The 21,305-nt window shown below is 35.1% G+C and overlaps 1 protein-coding gene and 1 long non-coding RNA gene across 4 annotated transcripts in view; one reads left to right on the top strand and one right to left on the bottom strand.

Annotated features, from left to right (window-relative positions):
* LOC150109197 (uncharacterized) overlaps positions 1–9,819 on the top strand; it is a 181,142-nt gene extending 171,323 nt beyond the window's left edge. Inside the window, exon 4 of the long non-coding RNA XR_016550237.1 lies at positions 4,899–9,819. This is a non-coding gene — a long non-coding RNA (uncharacterized LOC150109197). The remainder of the gene's footprint in view (positions 1–4,898) is intronic.
* Positions 1–16,734, bottom strand: part of LOC150109198 (solute carrier family 41 member 1-like) — a 145,539-nt gene extending 128,805 nt beyond the window's left edge. The window contains exons 1-2 of one of the 3 annotated variants that reach the window (XM_090411940.1): positions 16,448–16,733; positions 9,815–9,903 (exon numbers count right to left, since the gene is read on the bottom strand). The gene's annotated coding sequence lies outside the window, so the exon portion shown is untranslated. Of the gene's footprint in view, positions 1–9,814; positions 9,904–15,664; positions 15,801–16,447 lie in introns of those variants that run through there. The other 2 variants (XM_090411950.1, XM_090411959.1) reach the window with 2 other exon arrangements.
* Between the last annotated feature and the right edge of the window lie 4,571 nt (positions 16,735–21,305).

A 21,305-nucleotide genomic window follows, 5' to 3' on the forward strand; every position in this document is an offset into this window, starting at 1 on the left:
TGAGTCTGTCGACTCCACGGAGGGTGCAATAATAATATGTTAAAGAAAAATTGTAGAAGAGACTTAAGTACAGGATAGGTTCTAGCCAAACATTCAACTTCAGTACAAGTCTTAAGGATTCTTTAACTTAATAACAGCTCTGATAAATTAAATCTGAAATAAAAATTAGCATGAAAACTGGTGACTTGGTTGGCCAAGTAGATAGAATGTATTCTCAAGCCTGGCAAGTTCAAATTGGGAAGGAGGAAAACTATTGATAGGAGATTAGTAATAACAAAAACTCCTTAAGGGTTGGCGCTGATCAGGAATTTATTGGAACATGGAAAACAAAGGTCATGCTGCACTCAACCAAAGGCTAGAGAAGTACTCAAGGTAATAATAAGCAGTAATATCGATATATATTAGTAGATATTGTAAGTCATTAAAATATGGATTGAAAGTATTTATTGTCAATTAATATGTTTAACTTATTAGATATAAAAGCAAATTTCCTTTACATTGCCATAAACATACCGTATTTACTCGAATAACTCGCACTTTTTTCTCCAAAATTAAAGAAAAATCGTGGTGCGAGATATATGTGGGGGTTTTCAGAAACTAGAGTTTTCAGTTTTTTTCCATAAAATCCTCGCTTCTATCTCGCACCACGATTGCTATTGCTATTTCCTGCCTAGAGAACAGTTTCCTTGTGTGCATCCTACCCAAATAGCACCATCTTCTTTCCCATTATTTCAAGCAAAAATTAACAGTAATTTACAAGACTTGAGATATTTAATGAACACTCCTTCACAAATGACTAATGAACAGACAGCTATGCTATGTTCTCCCCAGGACCTTTTGCATGGGCAAACTGCCCAGTTAGTTTTACTAACTGCCTGGCTAATTAATGTTGTGAATTGAAATGGCTAAATAATGAGCAAGAATGGAAAAATAATTTAAGAAATTTTTTGATTAATAGTGATGATAAATCAAACCGAAGATTCTCGATACCCGTGAAACCAGCTCAATTTCTTGCATTGCAAGCCAATCTCGAGAGCTTCGGATATTCACTTTGATGCACACCAATCCATATGTGGAAGAAGACAAAAATCGGGATCTCGAATACAACAACATCTGTTGCAAAGAAGATCTTTTACGAAAGAGACATAATTTTGATGTTTGAAAGAAATAAATTATGAAAATTGAGCGAATTCGAATCAAAGGCAATAATCGATATTAAAAATCTACATTTATTGTTCTTAATAATGGTTTTTGTCTGAAGATCATGAGTCAAGTATTTAATATTTTATTTTGTAAAAGAAAATAGGCCTGCGCATCAAATATATTTGTGATCTCGGGGAATTCTCGAAACTCTCAAGGACTATGACGTCAGTCTCGGGTGATAAAAAGTACGCCCACAGATACGAGACCCTTCAACATTTCTGTGCATGTCAACAGAAGGAGAATCCCTTCCGATAATTGGGTAATCAATCCGCATTGTGGGATGAGTTGTTTATTATTACACGTCGGAAAACTAACTTCTCTTTTATGATCATTGTAGTTTTTAAAGTGGTAACTATTTTGCTTGTATAACAGTTGGAAAATTTTACCTATAAAGCATGTAATTTCGCGTGTTGGTGACCAATTTGTACTTCATTTCTTTCTCGCCTTCAGCATGAATCGACTATTCTTGGAAAGTCTCCAAGTGAAGCTCTCGAAAGTGCAGGCACACTATACCAATTCCCATTCCTAGTAATTAATACTTATAAATAGTAAAATTACGACATAACGCACGTTACGTGTCTTGGGGTATTACTGTCAGTGCATAATTCAGTGATGTGTTCTGATTAATTTAATAGTAATATATTTTGTATTTGTTAAATTAGCCCATAATGAGTGAAAAGTCAAGTCAGAAAACCACACTCTTAAGTTATTTTAAAAAAGATGAAACCGATAAGCATAGTAGCGAAGAACCAAATCAACAACAGAATTGTCGATTTCTGCAGTCTCTTTCAAATGTAAAACGTGCATGTAAACACCGCTTATCAGGTATTAACAGCGAGTGGTTTAAAAAATTCCACTGGTTAGTGGTGAAAGATAATGGAATGATGTTCCACATATATGAAATACGAAAAGAGACGACCCACAAACAAGGAAGTGACTTCCTTGTTTGTTGTGGGTCATGCACAACACTTCGAAAAGAAAGCTTGGTTGACCATGAACAAAGCAAGTTGCACACTGATTCTTGTTCAGATATAATTGAAAAACGTATACTAGAAGAAACTGGAACAGGACAAATTGAAAAATTGATTTCAATTTTGAATAATTTTGATCTCTGTATTGTTTTGCTTGAGCATTGCAAGGCTATGGGCTGTTCCTGCTTAGAACATCTTAACTTTGGTAAAAATGCACATTATACCTCAGAAAGAATAATGCAAGAGTTGATTGATATTTTAGCATCAAAAATTAGATCTAAAATACTGAAAAATATATATTCTGCATATTATTTCAGTGTTTAATGTGATGAAACTACAGATATTCTGTAGTATCAGTTTTAAAACATCTGATTGTGTACATTAAATATGTTTATCAACTTAGAAAAGAGGTCAGGGTTAGTTTTGTATCAACTTGCAATATCATTGATGGCAAAGCTGAAACTATAACTAACAAAGTAATTGAAACCCTTGACAGCCTAGGCTTAAAAACTTATAATCTGGTGGGTCTAGGATCTGAATAGAGAAGCTGTCATGATTGGAAAGCAAAAGAGAGTTGCAAAACTGCTCAAAGATAAAACAGATGGACTCATGGTCAACTGTCATTATGTAAACCACCAACTGGCTCTTGCTAGTGCCCAAGCAGCTGCTGAAGTGCCTTATTTAGTCATGTTTAATGATATCTTAAGGCAACTGTTTTTCTTCTTCCAAAATTCCTCAGTCAGGATGGCTGGTTTAACCCAAATCCAAAATATACTGAACAGTCCTCAGATTAAACTTAAATAAAGAATGCATGGTGAGTGTTATAGCTGCATTGGAAAGAGAGACCACTGAACGAAATGATATCACAGCTTCACTAATGACGCTTGCAGATGTGTTACTGCATTTATCTAACTTGTCTAGATCATAGCAAAGGCAAGATGTTGACTTAACTGAAATAGAGCCAGGCTTAGAAACCAGAACACCATCCATAATGGAATTGAAAGACACTCCTGGAAGTCATTTTCAAAATCTTCATCAGCATCTTTTGGGTGAATGGTCAGACCTTCACATTGATAATTCAGATTCTAATGTTATTACTTTTAAGACTACAATATATGATAAATACATAGGCACAATTATTAAACACCTAAAAGCAAGATTTCCAGATATGCCAATCATTTCCTGCTTTTCAATGCAGAAAGTCATGATCAGCGTGAGTCTTCTGAGATTCATTTTGATTATTATTCTAGAAATGGAAGTCCTGCACAGTTTTAAACTATGAAAGTACTAAACTAGAATGGACAGTTGAATCAAAAATGATTAATGGACAGTCATACAAAAATCCAGATCCAAGACAAATACTGCTGAAATTAGCAACATCTGAGCTCAAAGAGTCTTTTCCAAATTTAGCAAAACTAGTTGCTGTTGGACTGGCCATACCTGTGAGCACAGCTGAATGTGAAAGGGGTTTCTCTGCATTAAAAATGATAAAAAACCTGTATGAGGAATCAGATCAGTCAGAACACTAAATAATCTGATGCTGATTTCATTGGAGGGACCAGTTTCAACAGATTTTAATTACGAAAAAGCTGCTCACAACTGGGATTCTAAGAAGAAGAAGAGAAGAATTAACGTATAGAATTTTAAGCTGTGAGCATTACAAGGTTTTCATTACTTAACGAGAAAAATCCTAGTCTTGTTTGTTATAATTACTATATAAAATATTATCTTTGTTTGAAGTAATTTCTAATAAAATTATTTTAATTTGTTATGAAAAAGGGTCTTTCTTAACTCATTCAAAATTTGTACGCCCAGCTAATGCTTCATTCCACCTGGCTGGTAAAAATTTCTTGGGAGAACACTGGCTATGGTACTAGCCCAGTAAAGATTGAGCAGCTATGAAGACATGTATATGATTGGTGTGGTATTAACAAAATATCAGTTTATATTTATTGCTGCCTTGCATTTGAGCTGGGGGGACAGACTCTCCACACATCTAGTTTTGCTTGAGTCTAAATAGTATAGTTTCTGTGGGAAGGATACATGTGATTTATTAGTTAGTGCCATTTTTATCCCAGTTGTCTCAAATTGCACTATTTCTTGAGAAATATATTACACAGACTGCAAATGTCTCTGTACCTTATTCAGTGATACAATAAAACAACCTGCTTTTACTTGTGTCTGCAGTCACTATTGGCTACTGGGGAGGGCATGTGGTTTACCACAGGAAGCGAGTTACTATCGCCCTGAAACGTGTTTAAACTTTTTTTTTCCCCCCTGTGCGAGGTATATCCGAAACTTTTCAATTTCTTTTTTCGTAAAGTAAAATCAGGGGTATGAATTATATTCAAGTAAATACAGTAAGTTATTTTTAAAGCTATGTGAAATGTATTATCAATATTCAGGATTATGAAGTGTTATCTGCACGTGATTAGATTGCATGCATACCCTTCTCTTTCATTTGCATGTGTGTAGGTCGGCTTATAATTGTACTAATTTTTTGTTTGCTTAAACTAGGTTGGTATATGCAGAGAGTGATTATGATGAGATTTTCCGAGTCCAAATTATAATTTTTGCCAGTGTCTATATGTCTCTGTCCACATTTTTATACTCCATAATCCGATTTTCATTAAAGTTAAAAAAAGCTTTATGAAGTAAGCAATTATTTAAATGCTTTCTTATATATATATATTTATTTATTTATTTGCTTCCTGCTCTTTATAGATTGAGCAGAATTTCCCAACCACCAGCAAAGAAACATAGACATTCAAATGAAAAGGATATTAGACAATTTAAAGAATACTGGACTGAAAAATTTGGCATGATTAAAAAAGATAAAGCATTATGCATTTTATGTTCCGAATCAGCTGTTTAAGACTTCTTCTGTAAAGAGACATTTTGAAACTGTTCATAAGAAATTAAGTAATAAAAGTGAGCAAGAACAAAGAGAATTAATTTCTAGTGAACTGAACAAGACAAAAAACAGTCCGATACTTTGATGAAATTTATTTCAGGTAGGCCTAGTTCCAACTTATTGGTGCTAGTTTTGAAGTTTCAAAAGTTATTGCCCAACATGGAAAACCGCTCAGTGATGGGAGTACATTAAAGAAGCATGGCTAAAATGCATTCCTTTCCTTTTTGACAATCTTTCAGAAAAGGTAAAAATTATTCAGCACATTAAAGAATTGTCTGTGAGTAGAAATACAATTAAGGATAGAATACTTAAGTTGGAAAGGAATACAGCAGAACAATTAAGATTTGGCTTCATGTAAGTTCTTTTCTATTTGTGTTTATGAGAGCACAGACATTACATCATCAGCTAGGCTGGCAATCTTTGCTCGATTTTGTAGGGATGACGAAGTATGCGAAGAGAGGATTAACCTTGTAACACTACTTGAGCATATCAGTGGGGTTGAAATTTGTAAAGTCGAATAGATTATTATGAACGAATTATCTATTCGACAAACTTATATTTCAAAAGTGGTATCTGTCACAACAGATGGTTGGTAAGGAAGCAAGATTTGTAAATCTGTTTGCAAAATATGTTGGTCATCCACTGATAGGTTTTCATTGCATTCTACATGAGGACAATTTATGTACAAATGCTGGCCTAAAGGAACTTCAAGAAGTGATGCAAACAGTAACCAAGGTTGTTAGTTACATTTCTGCAAGTGCTTTGAATAAAAGACAATTTCAGAATCTATTGAATGAGGTGTATTCGATGTACAAAGGACTAATAATGTACAACAATCATTGGCTTAGTCAAGGTGTTGATCTGAAATGATTTGTTGAATACCTGGATGAGATAAATCTCTTTTTGACTAATCAACAAATGTGATATAAAGAAATGTATGACATTGTGTGGGTTTGTAAACTGATGTTTTTTGCAGATTTTTACGAAGATTTAAATGACTTGAAACTTAAACTACAGGACACGAAAACATCTTCAAATAAACTTGCAGATGTTTTCATGGATAAATAACGATGATTTTGAAATGCAATTGACTAATTTTCAAAGTACTTCAATTTGGAGGCAGAAATTTGTTGACCTCAGAGTTGGCTTGGAAAATATTGAAAAGGAGCGATTAGAGATAGGAGTAACAGAGAGAAGTGCAGAAAAAGAGGTACTAAGAACTTGGAATGCTATTCCCGAAACTTTTGTATGTTTGTAAACCCTTGCAACAGCATTATTATCCATGTTTGCATCTACATATTCTTGTAAATCATTGTTCTCAGTGATGAACTTTGTTAAGTCTCATAGCAGGAGTAGCTTTACAGACAAAACTAGTAGCGCATGCATATCTCTACAGGTTACAAAATATCAACCTGATATAAATTATCTGTTATTAGTGATGCAGCAGCAGAAATATCATTAATGCTAAATAAATAAAATGTCCACTATTTTTCTTTCTATAGTTTTGATTTGATGTTTTCTGCTAAAAATGGTAAAGATTAATTTCTGTTTAATATATTATGTAGGTAAAATAACAATTTATTTTGTCTTTGCCAGCCTGCATGGCCGAGTGGTTAGTGTATCTGCTCTCCAGCCAAAAGGCTGCAGGTTCGAATCCTGCTGTGGGCATGGATGTTTGTGATCGTCTGTGGAAATACTAGTGGTAGTCGGCGGTGGTAAATGGCATTGGTGTAGTTGTGGTCAGTTGGTGGAGAGAGAGCTGTAGAGCAGGTGCCCTCCCTCGATGAGTCTTCGGACTCCCTGGAGGTGTCTAATAATAATAATTTTTAGTATTACACGTAAGGGATTAAGAAGTGTTGTGTTGAATTCTATTCATTTATGTTAACTTCCTTATTCTTTATAATCCTCTCGACTTCGTCATTTGTGTTATTGCCCTTTTCTTATCTTGTTTGCTTTTTCTTTACTTAATTAGTTATTTACCCTTTATCTACCCTTTCTTAACTAATCCAATATTCTATCTTTCTTAAATTCAAAACTCATCTAACAGTGTACCTTACTTGAACACATTTATCCCTTATAATTTAAACTCTACAATCAAATATTCTCTCCTTCAGTGCTTTGCAGTCCTATTGGCCTCTCTATGTCCTAAACAAACAATCTGAAGAAGTTCACCCTATAAGTATTAACACATTTATATTTATGCTGCGCCAGCTAATACCTAGGTAGAAAGGATTCTTGTTCAGGGTGATCCCTTTAGAGAGTTAATGAAGGAGTGTCCCAGGTTCGATTCCCGTCAAAGACGTGAGGAATTTGAGGATCTTCCTCAGCTATAGCCAAGTTAGCCGGTCTTGGGCGTGGGCAGTAGGGTTTTTCGCAAGTTTATCTGGCGTTTTTCATCCTGCAAGCAGGCAAACCAGCCCTGTGAGCATATGCTACTACAGCCAAAAATATATCCCCCGCAGCGACAGGTCGGTTGGGAGTGGTACTAACAAGAAGTCGCATCTAAGTAATATGCGGACCCTGCATAGGAAGCGGTAATAATGCATAGTGAAAGAAGAAGTATATCCATCCGTGAAGACAATTTTTTAAGCTGTGTCTTTGACAACAGCAAATGAGGAAGTGAAAAATAAATAAATCAATGCTTAAACACCTTTGTACAGAACCCTAAAGTATTAAAGGTCTTATCTGAAATAGTCTATTTAGATTTGTAGCTCTGTAGAAGTGGCATTTGCACTCTACAGCGCTTGACCGCACGACAAAAGGCGTTCGAATCTAGTCGCCGACTAGAGGAACTTTTTCTAAGCCTTTTCTTGACCAGTTCCAGAGGTTAGTCTATCTCTGGCATGGGCTAGCGGGTTTTCCCTCCCGTAAATTCAAGAAAATCAGCCAACAAACCCACACTATTTTCAGCACTTACTAGCTGCCTTCTTCACTGCGTGCCGATTAATTAGTGATAGCCTTGGGCCAGCTATCTCTGATTGGCTACCAGTGGACTCAGAACTGCCCACTCAGTCTCCAAAAGTTAGATAGGGGTTAAAAACGGCCTCACCTATATACTATATATTTTTGTTCCCTATATACGGGAACAAAAAAATGTTAGCTGATTTTTTTTTTTTTTTTTAGATTTTTTTTGTGCAAGTAACACTTTTTTGCCATGCCACATGATATGAGCCAAGGTGATGGTACTAAGAGAACCATTAAATAGATATTTATAAAGTTGCAAAGGACTACTGAGGACCACATTGTCACCGCAAACGATTACTTTTATTCTAGCAACACTGCTGGTATAAAATTATTTTTTGCACCTAATGTAGACATTGAACATGAAAGCGAGCTACTAAAAGAAATATGCAAAAAAGAAGTAGAAAAAATTGAACTTAAGAATGCATCAACACAACTATGTCCAAATCAGTGAACATATTGGGAAGAAATTTTAAAACTGTTAAAACTGATGTGATAATATTTGTTGCCTTCACTGAAAAAAAATTTATGAATTACATAATTAATTCTCACAAAGGAATTAACTAACTATACAGTTAGAGAGTGGGTACATTAACTGCTCGGTCAACCAAGCCAACTATTTAGCCTACAGTTCTGACAGCAGATATTTCTGATTACAGTTTATTTCACAAGAGAATTAATTAACTATGTATTTCACTTTAGGAGCATGCAAATATTTATTTATTTATTTATTTATTTATTTATTCATTATTTTTTTTGAGTCAACAAGACAAATCAAATATCAGTTTTAAATTTTTTTTTTTTCATTTCATAAAATACTAGTATTGGGAAATAAGGTGAAGACCAGTATTTCAATCACAGATAGAATTGTGCCTTAAGCTGATTTACATCATGAAATGATTTATGTAATTTTACCATCATTTTCTTTAATAGTTACTGAGAGGTTAACATTGTATTAATCCATCCATGCAAAGCAATAATAGCCTTCCAAATCTCTTTCCTATGTAGAAAAAGTGGAGTTAGTTTCAAAATACATGGATATCCTATAATTGAAAGCATCTCATCTTCTGAATTAGTTCAGTAAAAAAATAAATAAATCACATATAGATGACTGTTTTAAGTGCACAAAAAAGTAAAGAAAGGTTACAAAAATAAAAACATTCTTAAATTTGGTGCTCTTACTCCCTAACCACAGCTTTATAAAAAATTAATATTCCATCTACAGAGCCTGTTGTACCTAAGCAACAACAGCAAAAAAAAAAAAAAAAAAAAAAAAAAGATTCAAATTTTAAGAAATAAACAGAAATTAGTGAACTCATTGATCAGTAAAATACAAAATATGAATTTCATTTTATAAAGAATAAAATTATTAAAAAATAAAAAGAAATAAATAAAATCTACAATATAGACAAAAAAAAAATTTCCTAAAATATTTCATGTTTTGCATTTATTTTTCCTATGTGTATCATTAAAATACTATTTCAATTTTCTCAAAAAAATATTCCCATGAAGAGTTGTTGGCGAAGAATTTTCCGTGAGCCGTTGTATGCTGACTTTAAACGTAATGTGTTCTGCAGGATAAAAAGTCAATTTTCTGGGAGGAGACTGTCTACTTAATGAGTCAAATAAGTCGGTGATTAACAGATTGATTACGTAAATATACTTAAATGTATTTTGTAATACTGCAAAGTTATACTGATTATTTGTATCAAATGTATATCTGGACAAATTATTTTATGAGTGCATATTAGTATTAGATACTTACTTTCTGCTAATGGACTAAAGTACATCATTCCTTTATGGAGTGGAGTCAAGGTGCAAACTGAGAAGTTATAAATAGCATTACAAGTAAATCTGTAAAAAAAAAACAGAAAAGAAAACAGCAATATGAAAACCATGCAGGGAATTAAAAGTGATAATAACTCTCTTAGTAAAAAAAAAAAAAAAAAAAAAAGGCAGTTTGTTAATTTAAACACAGATTACATAATTATGTAAAACATATTTAAGAGCTTGATTGTTGTGAATAAATATTGAAAAAGAATCCATGCACAAGTTAAATGTATGCAAACTAGAACACACTGAATTTTTCTTATGTTAACCAAATTAAATTACTCTAGCCAGCACTGGAAAAACCATTAGAAGGCAACAAGCAGTCTTGAATCATGCATTATTATGTTACTCAAAAGTAAATCAGAAATTAGTGAAAAGAGATTATGATGCATGTCAGATATTCAGAATCTATTATTAAGTTTTATATCACAACAACAACCTGTGTGTGTGTGTGTGTGTGTGTGTGTGTGCGCGAGAGAGAGAGAGATCCCTTAATAATACAAGCATTTGTGCAATTGTACTCCACAAACTGCTAAAATCAACATGTGGGAAGAAAAATGAGCAGAGAGGATGTGCAAACTTTTACATACCTCTTTATCCAAAGCTCTGCTCATTTTTCTTCCTGAGATGCAGTGCTCTTCTGGATTTATGCCTATCTGATAAGATGTGCTTGACCGGTTGATTATAAATAAACAAATGACAGGTGAGCTAAGAAAGCATACCTGCTATTTGTGCAAGACATAAGTTTTCTGCATTTAGTTTTTTCAAAGTCAGATTCAGAGTAGTTTTACAAATATCTAATCCTCAGCAAAGGCTAAGAATAAACCTGACGATTTTGCCTCCGAGTTTTTTCGCCCTACAACAAAACAAATAAACCAGCCAGAGAATGCAATTAACAGAAATACTATGTAGTACTGATTGTGGATGTGTAGTGACCTCCCCTACAAAGTCTCAGGAATCCATAAAAGTATCGTGTAATAATGAAAACATGCCCCCCCCTTTTTCTTGGATTGACTTGAACATCTGTTGGAAAACCAACGTTTGAATTGGTTGAAAACTTTAAATTTTGATAACACAAGAAATGGGCAAATTTAGATAACAGTAATATAAATATATATTGCAGATTTTGTGTTTGTTTGCGATATATATACTCTAGTATCATTAAATGTACTAGAGTATATATATATATATATATAGGTTAAGTAATTTTACAAGTGAAAATTACTTCACCACTTGTAAAAATACCTATAGGTATTTTTACAAGTGGTGAAGGGAGGTGTCACTAATAATAATAAACAATAAGAGGTGATGTGTATAAAAATCAATTCTCTCTATTTTGTGGAATTTTTCTACCTAGTGAAGATAGAAAAATTCCACAAAAATAACCAAAAATTTGTACTTGTGATGAGAGCAGAGCAGAAGACAAAATGAATACTTTGGTCAATCCTTAACCTATCCATGGTACTAATGCACTGCAGGTTCACAACCACATTCATAATAGCAGTGGGAGAAAAATTATCCAATTCAAAGTAATTTTCAATTCACAGTTTAATCTGGGATATTACATAAATAAAAAGTTAGTCATCAGTCGCTGTAAATCTGTTTCTCTACAAGTAACTTGCTGCTAGGAACAATATTATTACTTGACATCTCTGGCAAGATTTTCTCACCTCACTTCATAGCTTTCATTTGCTGCCTTTTAATTACTTATTTCTAGAAGTTATTCATATAGTAATTTACTCAAGCCACAAAATTATCTTCAAATAAATTATAATACTGGAATAAACTCACATAAAATATTATTTTATTAGTATAATTTTCGCCTAAGTATCAAAGGCATCTTCAGTATATGTAAAAAGCTAACCGAACAATAACTGACAATTCCAAAAAGGACCACCTAAGTAGCTAATGTAAGATACCTAAAAAAAGGTCATTAAGTTTCCTAACTTATTAAATTACACACACACACACACACACAATCAAATAAAATAAAGCTAGAAAAGATTAGCTGATTTAAAAAGTACTATCTCCCACAAAGAGAACAGATGTAGGCCATTGAATCTGTTTAAGTTAGGAGAGAAGTCGAGTTTCACATGTTTCTTTACAAAGCAATTCCATGAGGAACTGACTTTTGTGAAGGACTTTTGTCTTCTTCTTCCAATGAACTTTGTCTAGTGTTGATAGTATGCTCTGCAAGTCCAGACTATTCAGGCTCAAGGTATTGAATATAAGACTTGTATTCTCCAAAGGACAAGCTTCTACATCTCAATTATCCAGGTGTCTACCAGATTCCTTGCTCTTTTTGGTTATCTTATTTTGGACAAACAGGAAGATCTGCTTTTATTCAGCTAGAAGAACAAAAGTCTTATATTCAATACCTTGACATCTTAACACACACACACACACACACACACTTTAATAAGTTAGGAAACTTAATGACCTTTTTTTAGTCATCTTACATTAGCTACTTAGGTGGGGTCAGTCATTATTCAATTAGCTTTTTACATGTAATGAAGATGCCTTTGATACTTAGGCAAAAATTATACCAATAAAATAATATTTTACATGAGTTTATTCCAGTATTATAAACTATTTAAATATGCCTACCCATGGTATTTCCTTATTGAAACAAAGGTTATCTCCCTAGAAGACCAACATTTGCAACATAGAGGCTCCTCTTTTCTAACTTCACAGTTCAAGCAAGAAGGGAAGCCAAATCAACTGCTATCAGTCATAAGAATACAAGATAATCTCATCACCATTCAAACACTCCAGACCTTTTCTTAATCAGCTATCTCTCAAAATATACTATAGATTTCTGCTCTCCTATTGGTAATGACCAATAGGAGGTCATTGGTAATGACCCTCATATTCTTCTTAAAGACTGATCTCCTCTCAGTCCTATAGCACTAAAAGATCCAAATAGAATGATCCCTAGAAATTTTATCTCTTTCCAATGCATAAACTGACTATTGTTACTGGAATGGTCCTTCCACCCGCACACACCTCTACCAATTCTACTGCAAACTTCTGACCTCTATCCAAGCCCCAGTTCTCTAAAAAATGTGCTTTTGCAGTCCGTGACATGCACATATACCATATCCAGTATATACTCCACTCAGCCATTTCATTCCATTTCACTCAGCCTACATTACAGCCCAAAACAAATCCAAAGCAAACTTTGTGAAGTCCAAAAGTAATAATGCCTCCTGCTCAAACTGACAATCAAGTCTTGGTCTTTTGCTAAGGCTATGGAGCATACCTTCTGTTTTTCCCTGTTTATATCTCTTTCACATCCAGATGCTACTATGGTAACATCATCCAAAGATAAAGAAGACCTCTCAGCATCAATCTCTTTCCTCCAATACTTGTATTAATGACCAAAACAAATTACCACCTGCAATACCACAACCACTCAGTGGATGTTATCTTTTGCCAAAAAAACAGGAAAAATCTTTATTAGTGTTAACAACAATAAACTTCCTGGTCCAGATGGCATTCCTGCAGTTGTGCTAAAAATTATTATCATTATTATTCTCAGACATCTCCATGAAGATCGTACCTCTCCTTGAAAACCATTAATAGACAAGTTAATGGTTTCAAGTGACAGGCAACCCATTCCATTCATTCACAACTCTCTAAATGAAAAATCTGGTCCTCACACCCATTGCTAAGCACACTTTTACCCAACTTCCAGGGAAAACATGTCTCCTGCATCAATCCTATAGAATCCTAAAAGTAACTATAATGTTTCTATCATCATATTCCCCCTCCCCTTTTTTTTTTTTTGCCTATTGGCCATGTTTGCTCCAGAATTAACACTCAGCTTGTATTGCTTATATAAGCTGTCATATTCAGCTGGCATTTAATCAAAAGCATACAAGCAAGCCTTTATCTAGCCTGTCTCTAAAAAGGAAAATGAAAGTCAATCATCAAACTATCATCCCTTTGCACTCACCTCAATACTCTCAAAAGTGATGGAGAAGGTAGTCAACAACAAGATTATTCACTACCTGGAGATCAAGCAGTTAAATACTGATCATCAATATGGATTCTACTGTTCTCATTCTAGAACAGACTTACTTGTTAACCCTACCCACCAAACTCTGGATGCAAGCTATGGAAAGATATGGAAAAACCAATGCGGTCATGCTTGATTTTTCATAGGCATTTTATGGTCTCCCTCCTACCATTTATTGATGATTGGCCAATTTTCTCTCTAATCATTTGATGTGTGTCATAGGATGGCTTTCTCTAAGCAGAGTACTTGATCAATGCCGAGTACCTTTGTATTCTGTACTTTCATTCATTCACATTCTTCCTCTTATACCTCAATGACCTTCCCTCTAACTTCAAATTCTATCCATAGTTTTGCTGATGAAACTACTCTCCATTTATGTTCTTCAATTGAGAAATCTTGCAGACACTTCAAATGATTCAATCTTCAATATCTTTCATCACTGATGTCTTAAACCCCAATTTCCTCCCCATTCTCAAGTGGGATGAAGACAATCTAGTCCATTTCAGTGCTATAAAAAGTCCTGCCTTATTACCAAAAATTCTATTATTAAGATTCTACTTTACTTCATCTTACTTTTGATAATGTTCCATAACATTGATAATGATTTCCAGTCAAGATCAGTTCCTCCTTGTTGGACTGACTTTCACATCCCAGCCTTTACATATTACATCTGTAGCCTCCATAAAGTATTTCTTTTTGTTCACATCACTTCTCTCCTACTTCACTCCTAACACTTCAACCAAAATCTGACAAACCTTAGAATATTATTCTTACATTTGGGATGGTGTACTCAACATCCCTTAAGAATTCTTGATTGTATATAGGAGTGGGCAACTGGCCTAACAGGTAACCCTTCCTGTTCGCTCTCGCTCTCTCACATACACACAAAGAGAGGGAGGGACTTCCTCCAGTTACCTTTTCATAGGTGTTCTTGTCTGCAGTTAATCCTTTTTACCATTCCTCTAATCATGTAAGAATGGATAGCCATCGGTCAGCACCCAGACAGTTCAACTTTCATTAATGTATCCATTCTTTAAAACAGCCTTTTTCCCAATAAATACAACCCCATGCTTTTCAAGATACTTGTTAACAGATTCCTTCTTTATCCTTACCCACTTGTCTGTACACAACACTGTTGTGTTTTGACCTCTCAAGTGTGAGTGAAGGGGGTCAATACATTATTCAAAAAAATAAAAAAAATATCCATGAAGTCAAAGGACTCATTATGGGAAGCTAACCTAATCACTATTCAATGACTGTTAATATGGGAAATGAAAGAAGCAAACAAAAGATGTGAGGAGAAGCTGCTGGTGATGGAGTAGGCAGCCAAACTGAGTGACATTTCAATCATACAAATTTAATTAAACCCTCAGTTCTGGCAGGCTACTCAAAAATAAATAAATAAAATAAAATAATACATATAAACTCTGATAATATAACAATGATCAAACACAAATACATTAAAGACTTTTCAACATTAAATGCAAATTTTTTAAACCAATCCTAATTATGTTTTGCTTTACTCCTTATAAAGCGAAGTAGAAATATAATCCTTTGCATTACGATAAGTTTATCATAATACAAAGAAATAAAGTAGTAAATATTCAAAAGTTGATTATTTTTCTCTGAATGCATACCCTCTAAACGTAAAAATATAATAATAAATGGATTATATGAAGCAGAAACCGTTAATAAATAAATGAACAAGTCCCAGAAATCAGAGGGGGTGTCATGACATAATAAATACAATACTATATTGCCAACCTTGGAGGAGTGGATAACATCACTGCTGTCCAACCAACAGGATGTAGACATGAATCCTTTCACAGTTGCAAGGATGTTAGGGTTCTTAGCTGGCAGAGGATTTTCGCCACCAGGTTTAAGATCCCCCCCCCCCCAACACACACCGCTGGATCAGAGGCCTGAAGTCACATCTACAAGACACCTTTAATATTGTCTTGTTCTTAAAATTTGATTTCCATATTATCAAATAATTAGCCCATCCGTTAAAAAAAAAAAAAAAAAAACGCTGCCTATCAACAGTTCAATACTTTCGAATTGAAATTTAAATTATATTATTGGAGTAGAGCAACGTTCAACTATCACATTTTTTTCATTATGTGAAAAGACGGTGAAAATTGATATCTATGGTACAAACAAAATAAAATTTCGACACAAAGCACTGTTTATATGTCGATGATAAAACCCTTTTTTTTTCTTTTTTTTTTTTTGTGAATCGATTATTAGTAGTAATAAGTATAACAACTGTCCGAAAACAAGCCACTTTAAAGCGAAATCAGACAACACCGAATCATTTCATTAATCCTGGTAATAAGATAAATAACATAAGTATGACGAAATATATGAATGCATGATACTTTGGTGAGGCTTCGGTACCGAAGCCCCAGTTTACTTTATTATTAAGAATTTATTTTAAGTGTTCACCAAAGACAAACTCATCCTCTCACTATTTCTAATAACTGATTATTATCCAAATGTATATTAATATGCACTTCTCAAAAGCTACATACTGTTTTAAAAACTAACCTCCTTTCCTGGTTCCTTTAATTCTATATAGTGATAGAGGGGAAATATCTAATTTCACAAGCTAACAAAATTAGAACACAAAAACACAACTAAACCACCACTTTTCCAAATCACATATTGCAACACGTAGACACTTCCAAAGTAACCAAAAAGGTATTAACTACGACAGCGTCACCTAATGTTCCAAAGTCCTGTGAATTATTTCCATAAATTATCATCCAATGACTGGATGACAATCATGGCACACTGAAAATACCACGAGAATTTCACATGTACTTTCTATTGACCGATAAGCGCAAAACGTGATCAGATAAAACTATACAGCTATTGCACTCTTCATATCACCTTGAGTATTGCTATTCGAAACTGAAGTGTTACTGGCACTATTAATCTGAAGGCAGTTATGCCCTTTGGCCATATAGTATACCATTGATGATTCCATGGAGGAAAGTGGTTATCATATATTATAGAACATGACATACACTATAAATAAGATATTTTAATGTCTGCTGTACGAATACAAGAGGAGATAAAGGATTGATTTCGGAGGGCATCGAATCACAATATAGATAATAAAAGCTTGAGTGTGTGAATAAGACAACTTTCCATACGCTATAGCTGTAAGTGTTCAAAAAATTGTGTAGTTGTAACTTACTTTACTCGTTAATAAAGCAAACTTCAAGAAGATAAATTAGCCTTGTAATTTGCCTTTTTCATTATAGAATATGGGCACTCTATTCATTTCATTTTTCAACTTCTTATCTCTCTGTGAGGGCCCATTGATGCGGAAAGTCTCAAATATTTGGAAGTTGAGAGACAAGTATTGAACTGGTTTTTAATTAAAGGTCATGGCAATTAGGGCCATAGTATGGCCCTAATTTATTAATAAATAAATCTGTAGATTTATTTATTAATAAATTGGTTGCTAATTAGGAAAAAAGATTTTTTTAAAATTATTTTGTATAGGCAGTATCCCCACTTAAAGCTTCACGGGCCACCAATGGGCCATACTTATGCACAGGCGCACGAGGTGTAGCTGGGACATCGAAAAAGTAGCTCCTCGGGTTTCTCCCATGGGAAAAGCGTAAATATCGCCCAGACGGCAAGGATATTTTCACAAAATTAAACTATTATCAAACAGATATTTTATCTATCGCATACAATCTTCAATGTGGAGAACAAGGGAAAATTCAAAGAGAGTACGTGGAAATTATATGTAATAAAATGGCTATCTTATCATGAGCAGTCACGACGGAGACAGTTGAGGTTTACGGGAGGACAATCAAGAAGAACCTCGGCACTCTCTAACTCTCTTTGAAGAGGTGATCAAATATGAAGATACTTCTGAGAAACAAGTTTGAATCATTCCAGTAAATCATAGGGCCGCAAATCTGCGAAGGTTCTGCAAGGCCAGACTTCTGACGTTTAATCGATCGAATGTTCTGACATACGTTTTCCAAATGATAGATTCGTATAACCAAAAATAAGATAACTTACAGGTACATTGAATTTAAAAGATGCTGGGTAGCAGAAATGTTTCTTCGGTTTTCAAATAGTTTTCAAATTACCTGATACATACTCTGCTTCGGAAAGCTCCAGCTCTAACCATGACTGTTAGTTAAATAAGAAAAATAACTAGTAACTATATATGGATTACATAAGAAAATTTAAAAAAATCTGATAACTCCTTTTAGTCCCCTATAGGGATTAACAGAATATAAGGCGTTAGCAGATTATATAACACTTATAGAGACTAAGGGAGCGGTTTAATCTCCATAGCCAATCATATATACCTGGCTTTAGACTACCGTTAATTATAAAGGACTTCCAGTGAAGTCCTTTATAATTAACTTTATAATTAACGTCACTTATCAGCCTTCCGGCGGCTGATACGTGACGTCATATCGTGATCCACAGTGGTGGGTTACACTGTCGATTTTCTCGAGTTTATGGGAAGAAAGGGCGGAGTTTCTGGGAGAAAACATTTGCTTACCTGCGCCAGAGATCGACTACTCGGAAACCGGTAGAAGAAAGACTTTCTAAAAGTTCCTTCATCGGCGACTGGAACTTAACTTAGGTCTTCCTTGGGGATTGTTCTAGCGCTGTCGGTATACAAACTTTCCTGAGATACTGAGGTTCCAACAAACAGGCTAAAAAAAAAAAAAAAAAAAAAATCAGCTAACGCCTTTTTTTTTTATTCCCGTATACGGGAGTAGGCGAGGCCATTTAGCCCTATCTAACTTTTGGAGACTGAGTGGGCAGTTCAATCTCCACGGGTACCAATCAGAGATAGATGACCCAAGGCTATCACTAATTAAGCGATACACAGTGAAGAGAGAAGGCTCAAATGTGCTGCCATCTCGTGGTCCCTAACCCTAACACAATATATTTAATGTCTGAAATAATGTGGGTTCTACGGTCGATTTTCTTGAGTTTACAGGACGAAAAACCCGAGTTTCCGGGAGGAAAAACCTGCTTGCCCGTGCCAGAGATCGACTAACTCGGGAACCGGTCGAAAAAAGGCTTAGAAAAATTTCCTCTAGTCGCCGACTAGACTCGAAACGAAGTCTTCCTTCGTGCGGCCAAGCGCGGTGGTGTGCAAACGCCACATCCACTGAGCTACACAGGTTCCACAAACAGGTTATCGGTTTCGAATCCAATTAAAGCATAGATGGTTCTGAAAAGTGTGGAAGGTTTTGACGTCATATTTGAAACCAGTGTCCTCTTTGTCAGAAATTAAAATGACTTGACGAAATGACATGTCTACTTTCTAGAAGTGATTTACCTGATTATCTAGACTGCAAAACTAAGTGTACAATAGATTAGCAACCTTTAATGAATGCTTTCACGTTTAAAAAATGGTTTATGTTTTAAAGACTTGGTATTAATTTAGTCTATTAAAGCAAGATAAAATTGTTTGCATTGTCGATATATAAGCGACGCTTTAATTAACTTTCAAAATGATGTAAAATTCTTCGAGTAAACTGTAAGTTTTACTCTGAGAGGCCTTCTATAAACATCATGTTTGTAGAAAAGGACAAGTGCTGAAAGTAATGTGTGAGAATAAATGACGGTAAGAAGTGAAAGCGCGCTTACATTGCATCATTCACAAGACAAAATGAGAGCGAGACCTACTGGAAAAAACATTGCGTATTGTCGAGAAGGCGGGAGAATGAAAGAAAAAGCGAATTCATAAAGTATGAAATTCCAAGAAACTGGAAATAAGGATAAGGTATTGTATGGAGATTCGATAATAAGAGGTATACTTAATGAGCAAGTGATGAAAGCGTGTTTTTCAGGTGCGAAAATCAAGGAAGATTGTGAAGCGTTTAGTTGCAAAAGGGAGAAGAAAAAGAGACGATTGTTATGGCAGGAACAAATTATTTGAAAGGGGAGAAATATGCAATGAGATAAGACATAAAAGAATTTTTGAAAGAAGCGAAAATGAAGAGTAAGGAATTAAAATTGTTAACTTAAATGGCGAGATGGATGTCAATCGCTTGGATTTTTATCCCTTCATCGCTAGATTGTGATTATTGATAATGAGAAATTTTTGAGCGCGTGGCTCGCCCGAATTAGGGCTATGTGGAATCGTTTGAAGCGATCAGAGCTGCCTTCAGGCGTTTGTGTCTCCATCTGTTGTTTTCATCATAATCTGATGCGTCACGAATGAGCTGGTTGGGATGAAGTGATGCCTGGGCGAAGTACTTGGCAGCAGTTTGGTTGAGATAAGAAGGTATGTCTGGCATGTTTCCGTCTTGGTGGCGGAGAGCATTCCTAACAAACCACGAGGCGTCGAAGATCATTCGGAGGCATTTATTTTGTAGTACCTGTAGTCTTTTGATGTTGCTGGGGGAGGTGTGGCTCCATGCTGCCGGCGATTCGTACGTTAGTATGGGTCTGATGATTGTTTTGCATATTGTTAGTTTGTTTTCTGTACTGACTTTGCTTCTTCGGTTGAGTAGCGGGTAGTGTTGAGCTATTACTGAGTTCGCTTTGTTGCAGGCATGTGAGATGTGGGGATTGAATCTAAGTCGGTTATCCAGTTTGATTCCCAGATATTTTACTTCTTTTTGCCATGGGATATCAGTGTTAAACATCGTGACTGCTCCGTGGTGGGTTGCTTTCCTTCTCGACAAGAGTATGGCCATACTCTTGTCGGCATTGACATCTATTCTCCATTTCTGAAAACATTCTTCAAGATTTGTTGCTGCATCTTGTAGTCGTTGTGTGGCTAAGTGTGGCCTGAGTGATCTGGTCAGTATTGCCATGTCGTCTGCATAGAAAGCCATGGTGGTTGATGCTGTGTTTGGTATGTCTGAGATGAAAATGTTGAAGAGTAGCGGCGATATGAGGGAGCCTTGCGGGACACCTGCTGTGATGCTTCTCATGAAGGATCTGAGGTCACGTAGCTTAACTTGAAATTTTCAGTCTTTCAGATAGGATTCTATGATTTTGGCGAGGTTTAGTGGGTATTTTGCAGCTATTAGTTTGTGAATGAGGCCTTTGTGCCATACTTTCTCAAAGGCTTTCGCCACATCCAGGAAGATTGCACCTGTGTGTTGTTTCCAATTGTATTCAGTAGTTATGAATTCTATAAGTCTGTGAACCTGTTGGGTTGTGCAGTAGCCTTTGAGAAATCCGAATTGTCCTTTTGAGATTAGGTCGATCTTGTCTGTTTCGTTTTGGAGGCGGTTCAGAATTATCTTTTCCGCGATTTTTCCCAGATTTGATAGGAAGCTGATAGGTCTGTAGTTCTGGGGGAATTGGGGTGCTTTTCTGGGTTTGTGGATGTGGAAGTGGGGAAGTAGTTGAGTCTTAGCATCGCGTTGATGATCGCCACTAGATGCATAACTGT

Source organism: Typopeltis vanoorti, chromosome 2 (genome assembly GCF_054136105.1).
Source record: "Typopeltis vanoorti isolate ZY-2024b chromosome 2, IOZ_Tvanoo_1.0, whole genome shotgun sequence".
NCBI lineage: Eukaryota > Metazoa > Arthropoda > Arachnida > Uropygi > Thelyphonidae > Typopeltis > Typopeltis vanoorti.